Source organism: Scyliorhinus canicula, chromosome 6 (genome assembly GCF_902713615.1).
Source record: "Scyliorhinus canicula chromosome 6, sScyCan1.1, whole genome shotgun sequence".
In the NCBI taxonomy this organism is placed as follows: Eukaryota; Metazoa; Chordata; class Chondrichthyes; order Carcharhiniformes; family Scyliorhinidae; genus Scyliorhinus; species Scyliorhinus canicula.
In genome coordinates, this window is record NC_052151.1 from 75,283,187 (window position 1) to 75,298,053 (window position 14,867).

The following is a 14,867-nucleotide window of genomic DNA, read 5'->3' on the forward strand; positions in this document are numbered from 1 at the left end:
GTTGATGAAATCAAAAGGAGAGCCAGCGCAATGTAGTGCCAAAGGTTTCCAGCGAGCTTGATGCTAGAAATGGATGCTTCAATGTGAAGGTTGATGAGAAATCTGGGGCGGGATTCTCCAATAATGGGGCTATGTCCCCACTCCAGCGTCAAAACACTGGCGTTACACTCTGGATTTCCATGAAGAGGGCTAGCAGGGTCCAGGAGTACTCCACGCAGCTTTGCCTGCCAATACGAGGCCCTGCACATCCGGTCGGGAGTCCGCGCATGGGCACAGCAGCGGCCGCCCCGCGTGACATGGCCGACTCAGAACGTGGAGCAGCTCCGCCAATATAGGCCCCCTGAGATCACGCACATCCGTGGATCGGTGGCCCCCGATCGCTGGCCTGGCTGTTTCTGAGCCTCCCCCCCCCGGTGAAGGATACCACCCACCTCAACCAGGGAGACCGCGGGCAGAGTCCGCAGCCGCCACCGACTGTTCCCAACAGGCAAAACATGGTTAGAACCACGCCGTTGGGAACTCGGCCAGTTTTCTTCGATGAATCGCAGGGGGGGACTCTGTCAATGGTCCCCAACATTGACTGCGCGATTTCAGCACGGAGGCTCAGAGAATCACGCCCCCAACTTCTGCATCTACCTTTTAGTTTTAAAGTGAGCCAGTAGAAAGTAGACAAGACAAGACATTCAGAGAATGCAAAGGAGCTGTTGACAAAACTGGTGATATTCAGATCCATGATAGATAACTATGATCTACCTACATGGAGCCAATGAGACAACCAGGAGCTGGGCCAGAATTACACACTCGCCACCCGCCCCCCCACCCTCCTGGATCCTGCCAGCCTTACCCAGATGTAATTTCATAGTGGGGCAGGCAAGGCCTTGGGTGGGAAACCTGCTCTTTCCCCCATTAAAACACTCACTTTATGGCAGGTGGGAAACTGGAAAGTGAATGAATCTCTATCTCGGGTGGGAATTGAGGGTAGGGGCGCTGAAGTGGGTGGAGGGTGCCCCTTCAGATTTGGGATGCCCTCCTCTCCAGGACCTGCGAACTCCAGCACCTCCCCCTACCCCCCACTCCCCGGCCTAAACCCCACTGGCCACGGCAGCATCTGCTTGGACAAATTGGCTGACAGACCTCTAAGACGGGACTTCCATTGCGCAGATAAATGCATAGTGAAGGAGATGTTAGTTCTTTGGAAAGGTGTACAGACCTGATGGGAGTCAAGTTGAGTCCTGAAAAAGTTGCAGCTATCCCTGGGATGGAAGCACCAAGAGGCAAGAAAGAGTTGAGAGATTTCATTGGCTTGCTCCAATAGGAGCCCGTTCGTACATCACGTCAGAACACAGCAAACCCATGAGAGCTAGTGAGTGATGATGTTGAGTACCAGTGGTCAGAGTCACACGAGAAGAGTTTGAACAAACTCAATGAAGTAATTTTTAAGGAGGCAAATCTGTCATATTACAACAGAAAGAACATGTTGCTTGACAAGTTGAAGTTTCTACAAAAAAACTAATAGCATTCTAAATTCTAACATCAGCTGAGACCATACATGCCAATAGTGAAAAAGAGCTTTTGGCACCCCTGTATGGATGTGAGAAATTCCTTACATATCGTTATGGAAGAAAATGCATAGTGGAGAGTGATCATTGATTGCTGGAGCAGATCTACGAGAAAATTCTGTCTGGAGCATCGGCTTCAGAGCTACAGAGGTTACTGTTGAGGATTCGGGGTTATAATTTCACTGAAATACGAGCAAGGCAGAGAAAAGGTGCTGGCCGATATCCTATCTCAGTTGTCACCACATGAGAAACAAAAGATAAAAGATCTTGGTATAAAGATCTATCATCTCGTGAATGTAACACCACAGAAATAGAGTCAAATTGAGGAGATGAGACCAGCTAAGGTGAGGGAGTTACAGATGCTCTCTCAGCAAGTGATCCAGCGATGGCCTGACAAGGGGCTATTCGGCTGTACTCTGTCATCAGAGATGATATCTCAGTGGAAGATGGTGTTCAGCTAGCCAGACCTAGGATAATCACATGGGATTGGAGAGATGTAAGCTCAGAGCCAGATCAACTGTATACTGGCTAGGCATCCACAGAGATTGAAAGAATGGTGTCTACAGGTAATGTAGATCCGACTGGGTGCAAGCCCATTTGGTGCCCGACCATCCCATGCCCCGCTTGACTTCAACTCCCTCCATCCCCGATATCCAAAAACCCCAACCCCTGATGTCCGAACCCCACAATGCCATTCACTTAGCTTAGAAACTTACCTTCTTCCTATCACTGGGACCTTTAAACTCACCTGCTCCGCTGCCTGAGTCTCACCTGGCCTGAGTCAGGATGGTTGGACAAGGCAGGCGCTTTGGAATTGAAGTCAGTACAGAGTGGCAATCTGCCCCACCACTGAAGCCACTCCGAGGAGGTTACGGCCCAATATGTAAGGAAGTTAACCATTGGTGCAGTTATATCGATATACAGAGACACTATATTTTTTAAAGAGAGGGATTTTACATTTTTACATTATTCGGGAAGAATTAGCAACTATATTGTCATGTGCATGTATATAGAATATAGAACAGTACAGCACAGAACAGGCCCTTCGGCCCTCGATGTTGTGCCGAGCAATGATCACCCTACTCAAACCCACGTATCCACCCTATACCCGTAACCCAACAACCCCCCCCCCCTTAACCTTACTTTTTAGGACACTACGGGCAATTTAGCATGACCAATCCACCTAACCCGCACATCTTTGGACTGTGGGAGGAAACCGGAGCACCCGGAGGAAACCCACGCACACACGGGGAGGATGTGCAGACTCCGCACAGACAGTGACCCAGCCAGGAACTGAACCTGGGACCCTGGAGCTGTGAAGCATTGACGCTAACCACCGTGCTACCGTGCTGCCCTATCAGTTGTACATATCAGCTGTCAGATCGTTCTACTACTGCACGACAATCTGTGCACCAAGCTGACCACATATCACCCATTAGCACATGGTGAGATCTGTGAAATACATTTGATGTCACCTCCAGCATTCCTGTCTAAAAGTGTGATCAATTTGTACTTCTGGGAACCCCAAGACACAACAATGGTAATCTTGGCACTAACTGTCCCCGTGACTCACTGTGACTGACAAAGCTGTCTCCTACATCAACATGAATCATTGGACAATAGCTGTGCCAACACATCTGTAGAATCATCTGAAGCCTGTTGATCTCCCTGGCAAGCCTTTCTTAAATCTTCTCTCGCCAAAGTAATGAAATATCTGCAGTGGTGTTTAAGGGGCATCTTGACAAATACATGAATAGGATGGGAACTGAGGGATACGGACCCCGGAAGTATAGAAGGTTTTAGTTTAGGCGGGCAGCGTGGTTGGCGCAGGCTTGAAGGGCCGAAGGGCCTGTTCCTGTGCTGTACTTTTCTTTGTTGTCTATCAAACTTCTTCTTTGTTGGTTTTGCTCTAAATGTAAGCTTACCTCAATGTGTGAAAATAAATGGCTGTCTGTCTATTTTAGGCTCAATTTTAAGAGACCAGGCTGCTAGTGAGGAGCTGTCTCAAGCCATTACTTTTAGCTCTCAGCCCCATCAGTACAAACTGTAAATTTGAGCACACACAAATTACAATATGGGAAGAACTGCTGTGACCAAAGGTTGAGGGTTGGAAGATGGGACTGCAAGAACATAATGATAAGGAAGGTCAATAATTCATGGACAATATGAGTTTGACTATGATGAAGGTGGAGATCGGGATAGGAACTATGGATAAAGCTGGATTGGAGGGTCAGTTTAGGGGAAGGAAGGGGCAGGAAATTGAAATGGATATAAAGAACAAAGAACAATACAGCCCTTCGGCCCTCCAAACCTACGCCGATCACGTGTCCTACCTGGACCAACGGCCTGTATCCTTCTATACTCCATCTGTTCATGTGCCTATAAGTTAGATCTTAAAGGTCACTAATGTCTCTGCCTCAACCACCTCAATTGGCAGTGCATTCCAGGCCACCACCACCCTTTGTATAAAAAACTACCCCCGCACATCTTCACTGAACCTTTACCCCCCTCACCTTGAACTTGTGCCCCCTTGTAATTGTCAATTCCGCCCTGGGAAAAAGCCTCCAAATGTTCGTCCCATCTATGCCTCTAATAATTTTATAAACTTCTATCAGATCGCCCCTCAGTCTCCGTCTCTCCAGGGAGAACAATCCCAGTTTATTCAATCTCTCCTCATAGCTAATACCCTCCATACCAGGCAACATCCTGGTAAACCTTTTCTGTCCTCTCTCCAAAGCCTCCATGTCATTCTGCTAGTGCGGTGACCAGCATTGGACACAGTATTCCAATGTGGCCTATCCAACGTTCTATATAATTGTAACATAGGTTTCAAGCTTTTATACTCGATACCTCGTTCAATGACGACAAGCATGCCATATGCTTTCTTTACCACCATTTCCACCTGTGCTTCCACTTTTAAGGATCTGTGGACCTGCACACCCAGATCTCTCTGTGTGTCAATGCTCCTGATGGTTCTGCCATTTATTTTGTAGCTCCCACCTGAATTGGATCTACCAAAATGCATCACCTCGCATTTTTCCGGGTTAAATTCCATCTGCCATTTCTGTTAATTTTGCAGCCTGTCTATATCCTGTTGTATTCTCTGACAAGGGCAGCACGGTAGCACAGGTGGATAGCACTGTAGCTTCACAACACCAGGGTCCCAGGTTCGATTCCCCGCTAGGTCACTGTGTGGAGTCTGCACGTTCTCCCTGTGTCTGCGTGGGTTTCCTCCGGGTGCTCCAGTTTCATCCCACAGTCCAAAGACGTGCAGGTTAGGTGGATTGGCCATGCTAAATTGCCCTTAGTGACCCAAAAAAGGTTAGGAGAGGTTATTGGGTAATGTGGATAGGATGGAAGTGAGGGCTTAAGTGGAACGGTGCAGATTCGATGGGCCGAATGGTGTTCTTCTGCACTGTATGTTCTATGATCTTCATCACTATCCGCAACTTCTGCAATCGTAGTATCATCCACAAATTTGCTAATCAGACCCGCTACGGTTTCTTCCAAGTCATTTATATATATTACAAACAGCAGAGGTCCCAATACTGATCCCTGCGGAACACCACCAGTTACAGACCTCCATTCGGAAAAACACCCTTCCACTGCTACCCTCTGACTTCTATGGCCAAATCAGTTCTGGATCCATCCAGCTAGTTCATCCCTGACCCCATATGATCTAAACCTTTGCACCAGCGTGCCATGAGGGACCTTATCAAATGCTTTACTAAAGTTCATGTAGACAACATCCACAGCCCTTCCCTCATCAATCATTTTTGTCACCTCTTCAAACAATTCAATCAAATTAGTGAGACATGACCTCTCTCACACTAAACCATGCTATCTGTCACTAATAAGACCATTCACTTCCAAATGTGCATAGATCCTGGGGGCGATTTTCCGATATGGCGGCCAAGTGTTCGCGCCGTCGTGAACGCCGTCGCGTTTCACGATGGCGTGAACATGGCCCGGGCATGCCGCTCCAGCCTTGCCGCGCTAACCCGCGCATGTGCAGTTGGGCCAGTTCAATCCTGCGCATGTGCAGTTGGGCCACGCCATCCTGCGCATGCGCGGGGAACTTCTTACGCGCGCCGGCCCCGACCCAAAGTAGGCCCGGGGGGGAGAGGTCGGCCTGCCGATCGGTGGGCCCCAATCGCAGGCGAGACCCCTTCGGAGGCCCCCCCCCCCCAACCCCCACAGGCCGCCCCCCCCCCCCCCCCCCCGAGCGTTCCTGCAGAGTTCCCGCCGGCAGCGACCAGGGGTGAACGGCGCCGGCGTGACTCTGTCGTGTCGGAGTGGCCGCTCGGCCCATCCGGGCTGGAGAATCGGCGGCCCCACCGATTCCAGCGGCCCGCGGCTAGCGCCGCGCCAAATACGCCGGCACAAATAGCACCGATTCTCCGCAACGTGGAGAATCGCGCGCCGGCATCGGGGCATCGTGGCGCGGCTGCTCCGATTCTCCTGCCTGGCGTGGGGCTTGGAGAATCGCCCCCCCTATCTCTGAGAATCGTTTCCAACAATTTCCCTATCACTGACGTCAAGCTCACTGGCCTATAATTACCCGAATTATCCTTGCAACCCTTCTTAAATAACGGTACAACATTGGCTATCCTCCAATCCTCTGGGATCTCATCTGTGGCCAACCAGGACACAAAGATTTCTGTCAGTGGCCCAGCGATTTCATCTCTTGTCTCCCTCAGTAATCTGGGATAGATGCCATCTGGCCTTGTGCATTTATCTACCTTAATGCTTTTTAACGCACCTAACACTTCCTCCCTCGTAATAACGACCTGTTCTAAAATGTTTACACATCCCTCTGAGACACCACCAATCAACGTGTCCCTCTCCTTTGTGAATACTGATGCAAAATACTCATCAAGGTCCTCACCTAGGGGCTGGTTTAGCTCACCAGGCTAAATCGCTGGCTTTTAAAGCAGACCAAGCAGGCCAGCAGAACGGTTCGATTCCCGTACCAGCCTCCCCGGACAGGCGCCGGAATGTGGCGACTAGGGGCTTTTCACAGTAACTTCATTGAAGCCTACTCGTGACAATAAGCGATTTTCATTTCATTTCATTTTTCACCTACTTCCTCTGGTTCTATGCATCAGTTCCCTCCTTTGTCCTTGAGTGGGCCAACTCTTTCTCTAGTTACCCTCTTGTTCCCAATATACGTATAAAATGCCTTGGGATTCTCCTTAATCCTGTCTGCTAAGGACATTTTGTGACCCCCTTTTGCCCTCCTAACTCCCTGCTTGAGCTCTTTTCTACTTTCCTTGTGTTCCTCAGGTGCCTTGTCTGTTTTTAGTTGCCTGTACCTCACATATGCATCTTTTTTCTTTTTGACAAGATTCTCAATTTCCCTGGTCATCCATGGTTCCTGAATCCTGCCTTTCCTGTTCTTCCTTTTTCACCACACATGCGTGTCTTGCACTCCCATAAACTGCTCCTTAAAAGACTCCCACATGCCAAATGTGGATTTATCATCAACCAGCCTCTCCCAAACAACAGCCTCCAAATCCTGCCTACACTGGTTGTAGTTACCCTTCCCCCAATTAGCACCTTAATCCTAGGACAAAACTTGTCCTTTTCCATGATTATCCTAAAACTTACGGAATTGTGGTCACTGTTCGGCACATGTTCTCCCACTACAACGTTGATGACCTGGCCGGGCTCGTTCCCTAGTACTGGGTCCAATATAGCCCCATCTCCAGTCGGACTATCCACATATTGTTCCAAAGCACCTTCTTGGACACACTTAACAGATTCCTCACCATCCAGACCCCTAGCCCTAAGGGAATTCAGGTCAATATGAGGAAAATTAAAGTCTTCCACTACAACAACTCTATTATGTTTACATCTATGAAGAATCTGCTTACATATATGTTCTTCAACTTCCCGTGGGTTGTTGGGAGGCCTGTTGTACATCATCATAGTGACTGTCCCCTTCCTGTTTCTGAGCTCTACCCACATTGCCTCATTACTTGACATTTCCATGGTGTCCACCCTATGTACAGCTGTAATATGTTCCCAAACCAGTATTGCAACTCCTCCCACCTTTTACCTTCCTCCCTGTCTAGCCTAATCCTTAGAGCTAGGGTCTGGTTGGTGAGGAATTTGTTGTGTCTCGCCTAAAATACCTATATAATGGAATATTTAGATGTCAGTCCTGTTCCTTTTTTAACCAAGTCTCTTACAGCAACCACATCCAAGCTCCGCACATGAATCAATGTTTTAAATTCATCTGTCTTAACTGTTGTACTCCGTGTATTGAAGCACAGGGACCTCCAGTCCCACTGAGATCGACCTCCTGCACCAGTTCTTTAGCCACCTGTTCATTATATCCCTGTGTCAGCCTCGCTAGCACATGGCACGGGGAGTAATCCTGAGATTACTACCCTAGAGGTCCTGCTTTTTAATCTTCTACCTAGCTCCCTAAATTGCCGCTGCAGGTCCTCGCTATTCTTTCTACCTATGTCATTCGTTCCAATGTGGACAATGACCTCAATCTGATTTCCCTCCCGTTTTAGGGTTTTAGGATGCCTTGTACCCGCTCAGAGACATTGAGGACCCTGGCACTAGAGAGGCAAACTACCATCCTGGAGTCCTTTCTGCCGCCACAGAAGCGCCTATCTGTGCCACTAACTACTGAATCCCCTACCACTAGTGCTTTTCTATGCTTTGTAACCTGTTCTGTGCAGCAGGGCTAGCCGTGGTGCCTTCGCTCTGGCCACTGCTGCTGCTGTCACTTGATGGACTTTTCCCCCTCATCACTATCCAAAATGGCAGACTTGTTAGGGGGACAGCCATGGGGGACCCCTGCACTGTCTGCCTACCCCATCTGGCGGTCACACATCTACCTCCCTGTACCTTGGGTGTGACCACATCTCTGAAGCTATTATCTATCATAATTTCAGCTATGTCTGGCAGGAAGTATAGTGTATAGGCTCAGTTTTGAGCAAGAAGTCTTTAATTAATTTCAGTTCAATTCAATTTCACTTTATTATCCATATGGAAATGTACTTTGGGAAACACTCTTTAAAAAAACATTCTTTAAAAAAAATTACAATATAGTCATAGAGGTCTACAGCACAGAAAAGGCCTTTCAGTCCATTGAGTCTGCGCTGGTCAAAAACAACCACCTTTGTGCCAACATTCTAATCCCATTTTCCAGCACTTGGCCCAGAACCTGGTCGCCTTGGCATCGCAAGTGTACATCTAAATACTTCTTAAATGTTATGAGGGTCTTTGCCTTCACCACCCTTTCAGGCAATGAGTTCCAGATATCCACCACCCTTTGGGTGAAAAGCTTTACCCTCTCATCCCCTCTGAACCTCTTACCTTAAATCTCTGCCCCCTGGTCATCGATCCCTCCACCGAGTTGAAACGTTTTTTCTTGTCCACTCTATCCATGCCCCTCATAATTTTATACATCTCAATCATGTCCCCCCTCAGTCTTGTCTGCTCCAAGAAAAACAGCCCCAGTCTATCCAGTCTCTCTTCTTAGCTAAAACTCTCCAGCTCAGGCATCATCCTGATAAATCTGCTCTGCATCCTTTCCAGTGCTATCACATCCTATAATGTAGATTCCAGAACTGCACAAATACTTTAGCTGTGGCCTAACCAACCTTTTATACAGTTCCAGTATAACCTCCCTGCTCTTAAACTCTGTGCCTCGGCTAATAAAGGCAAGTATACCAAATGCCTTCTTAACCATTGTATCTTCCTGCCCTGCAGGGACCAGTGTGCATGCACACCAGGTACCTCTGATCCTTGGTGCTTTCCAGGATACTACGGTTTATCATGTATTCCCTTGCCTTGTTTGTTCTACCCAAGTGCATCACCTCACACTTATCTGGATTGAATTCCATTTGCCACTGATCAGCTCATCTGACAAACCCGTCTATATCCTCCTGTAAACTAAGGCTATACCCCTCACCATTAACCAACACACCAGACTTCCGGTGGCGCCATGGTGTGAGTGGTCGCACATTTGGTAGCTCCCGCTTGTGGCATTTTGTTTTGTACTTTTCCCCATTTGCTTAGTGGATGACTTGCTGGAAAGAGGTGTAGAGGTGTTTCGAGGGAAGTTAAACTCCACTGGTGGTGCTGGTAGATGGATCCATGGATCAGAGGTGGGTCGGGAAGAAGGGAGCTGTTGGAGCAAGAACTGCTTCATGCACCACAGGTGAAGGTGGCGGAGAGTAAAGGGTCATCCCTGCCTACCCAGTGGTCAACCGAGCAGCTGGTAGACTTCTTAAATGAGAGGTTCAACCAGCAGAGGACGGAAGCCCAAGAGGACCGAGCCAAAGCGGTGGAACCATTAAAAGTGGGGATCGATTGGGTGGAGCAGAGGCTGGAGTCCCAGGGCCAGGTCATTTGGAAAGTGCGGAAGTTGGTGAGGGAGCACGAGGAGCAACTTACCTCATTGGCGGCTGAGATAAGAATGATGCAGGAGACTCAGAAGTCTCTAAAGGAGAAGGTGGAGGATCTGGAGAACCATTCCCGGAGATAAAACTTAAGAATTGTGGGGATGCTGGAGGGCATTGAGGGAACGGAAGCTGGCTCATATAAAGCCAAGATGCTGAGAAGTTGAGAGGGGAAGGGGCCTTCGACCGGCCTCTGGAGGTCGACCAGACACATAGCGCATTGATCTGGAAGCCGCAGGCGAACGAGCTGCTGAGGGTGATGGTGGTGCAGCTGCAAGGGACCTTCCTCGACAAGGAGACGATATTGCGGTGGGCAAGGCAGACGAGGAGGTGCGCCTGTGAAAGTAATGAGCTCCGGGTGTACCGGGATCTGGGCGCGAAAATGGCGAAGAGGAGAGCTGGGTTTAATCGCCTCTGGGTAACTCACAATGACAGAAGTGTGAGGTCTTCCCGATCGAAGCCAGGGGATAGGAGAGGAGTATGGGCAAGCTGCCGTTTATCGCTGGCGGGGCGGGTGCAGACAGTGTAAACTGAAAGTTACTGCTTTAATCTTGGGGTTTGTGCGGGCGGGTAAATCCCCGCGGGTAAAGAAAGTGCTGTTAGAGTGAGGGCGCGGGGGTGACAGGCTGGCCTTGCCAAATATAAGGAACTATTATGCGGCAGCGAATATTGCTATGGTCAGGATGTGGGCAGTGGGGGAGGGATCCATATGGGGGCAGATGGAGGCGGCCTCTTGCAGGGGTGCGAGTTTGGGGGCATTGTTGACGGCACCTCTGCCGTTCTCGCCAGCCAAGTACTTCACAAGTTCAGTGGTGGTGGCGGCCCTGTGGGTGTGGGGACAGTGGCAGCAGTATTTGAGATTGAAAAGTGCCTCAGTGTGGGCACTTCAGTAATTTGCAGTACTCATAGGTTTATTATTTGCTCCTGGGGTGGGGGGGGTTGGATGTGGGGTTTTGGGGTGACGACGGGCACGGATCAAGCGGTTGGGGACCTGTTTGTAAGGCCAGCTTTTCGAGTTCAGAGGAGTTGGTGGAGGAATCTGAGCTGCCCAATGAGGACAGGTTCCGATACTGACAGGTACAGGACTATGTGAGGAAGCAGGTGCCATCCTTTCCCGATCTGCCCCCCCTGGGATCAGTATAAGGTGGTATCGAAGGACGGGTGGGTGAGCTTTAAGGCGTTCGAGATTTACAAGGAGTTAATGGACTGGGAGGGAGCCCCAATAGAAGACGTCAAGCGAAAGTGGGAGGAGGAATTTGGGGTGGGTAGGAATGGAGGCTGGGTTATGGGTGGAGGCTCTGAGGAGGGTGAATGCATACTAGTGTGTAAGGCTTATCCAGTTTAAGGTAGTACATAGGGCGCATATGACGGTGGCCTCATTGAGCACGTTCTTTGAGGGGTGGAGGACAGATGTGGGTGGTGCGCAGGGAGGCCCACAAACCATGTTCACATGTTGTGAGCATGTCCAAAACTGAAGGGGTTCTGGCAGGGGTCGTGGACGTAATGTCTGAAGTGCTGAAGGTGAAGGTGGCCCCGAGTCCAGAAGAGCCGATATTTGGCGTGTCGGAAGACCTGGGAGTCCAAGGGTCGAGAGAGGCCGAAGTTTTGGCCTTTGCACCCTGAAAGCCTGGAGACGGATTTTGTTGCAGTGGAGGGACTCAGAGCCACTGAAACTAGGAGTTTGGATGAGTGACCTGGCGCAGTTCTTAAGGTTGGAGAAAATTAAGTTTGTCTTAAGAGGGTCAGTTGATGGGTTTGCTCGGAGGTGGAGGCTGTTTATCAACTTTTTCAAGGAGTATTGAGGCATCAGCTGTGGTGAGGGGCGGGGTTGTGAAGGGGGGTGATAAAGGACTAAAATGGGGAAGGCAGGACAGGAGGAGGGGAATGGCAGGGAGGTTGGGGCGTTCAGGTAGTTATTTATTTATTATGAGGTGTCTTTTTGTTCTTACTCTTGTGTTAGTTTGTGGTTTAATGTTTATACAAATGACATAATAAAAATATTTTTTTAAAAACCAACCCACTAATTTTTCTATCGACCACAAAATTATTGATCAAACCTCCTAATTTATGTCTAAATCATTTACATAACAACAGGGTTGTTGAAATGGGAGACTTCAACTTCCCCAATATTAATAAGAACATAAGAACATAAGAACTAGGAGCAGGAGTAGGCCATCTGGCCCCTCAAGCCTGCTCTACCATTCAATGAGATCATGGCTGATCTTTTGTGGACTCAGCTCCACTTTCCGGCCCGAACACCATAACTCTTAATCCCTTTATCCTTCAAAAAACGATCTATCTTTATCTTAAAAACATTTAATGAAGGAGCCTCAACTGCTTCACTGGTCAAGGAATTCTATAGATTCACAACCCTTTGGGTGAAGAAGTTCCTCCTAAACTCAGTCCTAAATCTACTTCCCCTTATTTTGAGGCTATGCCCCCTAGTTCTGCTTTCACCCGCCAGTGGAAACAACCTGCCCGCATCTATCCTATCTATTCCCTTCATAATTTTATATGTTTCTATAAGATCCCCCCCTCATCCTTCTAAATTCCAACGAGTACAGTCCCAGTCTACTCAACCTCTCCTCGTAATCCAACCCCTTCAGCTCTGGGATTAACCTAGTGAATCTCCTCTGCACACCCTCCAGTGCCAGTATGTCCTTTCTCAAGTAAGGAGACCAAAACTGAACACAATACTCCAGGTGTGGCCCCACTAACACCTTATACAATTGCAACATAACCTCCCTAGTCTTAAACTCCATCCCTCTAGCAATGAAGGACAACATTCCATTTGCCTTCTTAATCACCTGTTGCACCTGTAAACCAACTTTCTGTGACTCATGCACTAGCACACCCAGGTCCCTCTGCACAGCAGCATGCTTTAATATTTTATTGTTTAAATAATAATCCCGTTTGCTGTTATTCCTCCCAAAATGGATAACCTCACGTTTGTCAACATTGTATTCCATATTGACTGGGATTCACTTAGTGCTGGGGGCCTGGACGGGGCAGAGTTTGCAAGGAGCATCCAGGAGGGCTTCTTAAAACAATATCTAGACAGTCCAACTAGGGAAGGGGCTGTACTGGACCTGGTATTGGGGAATGAGCCCGGCCAGGTGGTAGAAATTTCAGTAGGGGAACATTTCGGGAACAGTGACCACAATTCAGTAAGTTTTAAAGTGCTGGCAGACAAGGATAAGAGTGGTCCCAGGGTGAATGTGCTAAATTGGGGGAAGGCTAATTATAACAATATTAGGCGGGAACTGAAGAACCTAGATTGGGGGCGGATGTTTGAGGGTAAATCAACATGTGACATGTGGCAGGCTTTCAAATGTCAGTTGAAAGGAATTCAGGACCGGCATGTTCCTGCGCGGAAGAAGAATAAATACGGCAAATTTCGGGAACCATGAACGAGAGATATTGGAGGCCTCGTCAAAAAGAAAAAGAAGGCATTTGTCAGGGCGAGAAGGCTGGGAACTGATGGAGCCTGTGTGGAATATAAGGAAAGTAGGAAGGAACTTAAGCAAGGAGTCAGGAGGGCTAGAAGAGGTCATGAAAAGTCATGCAAATAGGGTTAAGGAAAATCCCAAGACTTTTTACACGTACATAAAAAGCAAGAGGGTAGCCAGGGAAAGGGTTGGCCCACTGAAGGATAGGCAAGGGAATCTATGTGTGGAGCCAGAGGAAATGGGTGAGGTACTAAATGAATACTTTGCATCAGTATTCACCAAAGAGAAGGTATTGGTGAATGTTGAGTCTAGAGAAGGGTGTGTAGATAGCCTGGGTCACATTGAAATCAGAAAAGATGAGGTATTGGGCGTCTTGAAAAATATTAAGGTAGATAGGTCCCCAGGGCCGGATGGGATCTACCCCAGAATATTGAAGGAGGCTAGAGAGGAAATTGCTGAGGCCTTGACAGAAATCTTTGGATCCTTACTGTCTTCAGGTGATGTCCCAGAGGACGAGAGGATAGCCAATGTTGTTCCTTTGTTTAAGAAGGGTAGCAAGGATAATCCAGGGAACTACAGGCCGGTGAGCCTTACGCCAGTGGTAGGGAAATTACTGGAGCAAATTCTTTGAGACAGGATCTACTCCCATTTGGAAGCAAATGGACATATTAGTGAGAGGCAGCATGGTTTTGTGAAGGTCGTGTCTCACTAACTTGATAGAGTTTTTCAAAGAGTTGACAAACATGATTAATGCAGGTAGGACAGTGGATGTTGTCTATATGGACTTCAGTAAGGCCTTTGACAAGGTCCCTCATGGTAGACTGGTACAAAAGGTGAAGTCACACGGGATCAAGGGTGAGCTGGCAAGGTGGATACAGAATTGGCTAGGTCATAGAAGGCAGAGAGTAGCAATGGAAGGGTGCTTTTCTGATTGGAGGGCTGTGACTAGTGGTGTTCGGCAGGGATCAGTGCTGGGACCTTTGCTGTTCGTAGTATATATAAATGATTTGGAGGAAAATGTAACTGATCTCATTAGTAAGTTTGCAGACGACACAAAGGTAGGTGGAATTGCGGATCGTGATGAGGACTGTCAGAGGATACAGCAGGATTTAGATCATTTGGAGACTTGGGCGGAGAGATGGCAGATGGAGTTTAATCCGGATAAATGTGAGGTAATGCATTTTGGAAGGTCCAATGCAGGTAGGGAATATACAGTGAATGGTAGAACCCTCAAAAGTGTTGAAAGTCAGAGAGATCTAGGTGTACAGGTCTACACGTCACTGAAAGGGGCAACACAGGTGGAGAAGGTAGTCAAGAAGTCATGCGGCATGCTTGCCTTCATTGGCCGGGGCATTGAGTATAAGAATTGGCAAGTTATGTTGCAGCTGTATAGAACCTTAGTTAGGCCACGCTTGGAGTAAAGTTTCAATTCT

The 14,867-nt window shown here is 48.3% G+C and overlaps 1 protein-coding gene across 1 annotated transcript in view; it reads left to right on the forward strand.

Annotated features, from left to right (window-relative positions):
* The window catches only part of faxcb (failed axon connections homolog, metaxin like GST domain containing b), a 104,710-nt gene that overhangs the window by 55,996 nt on the left and 33,847 nt on the right, over positions 1–14,867 (forward strand). The window lies entirely within an intron of this gene.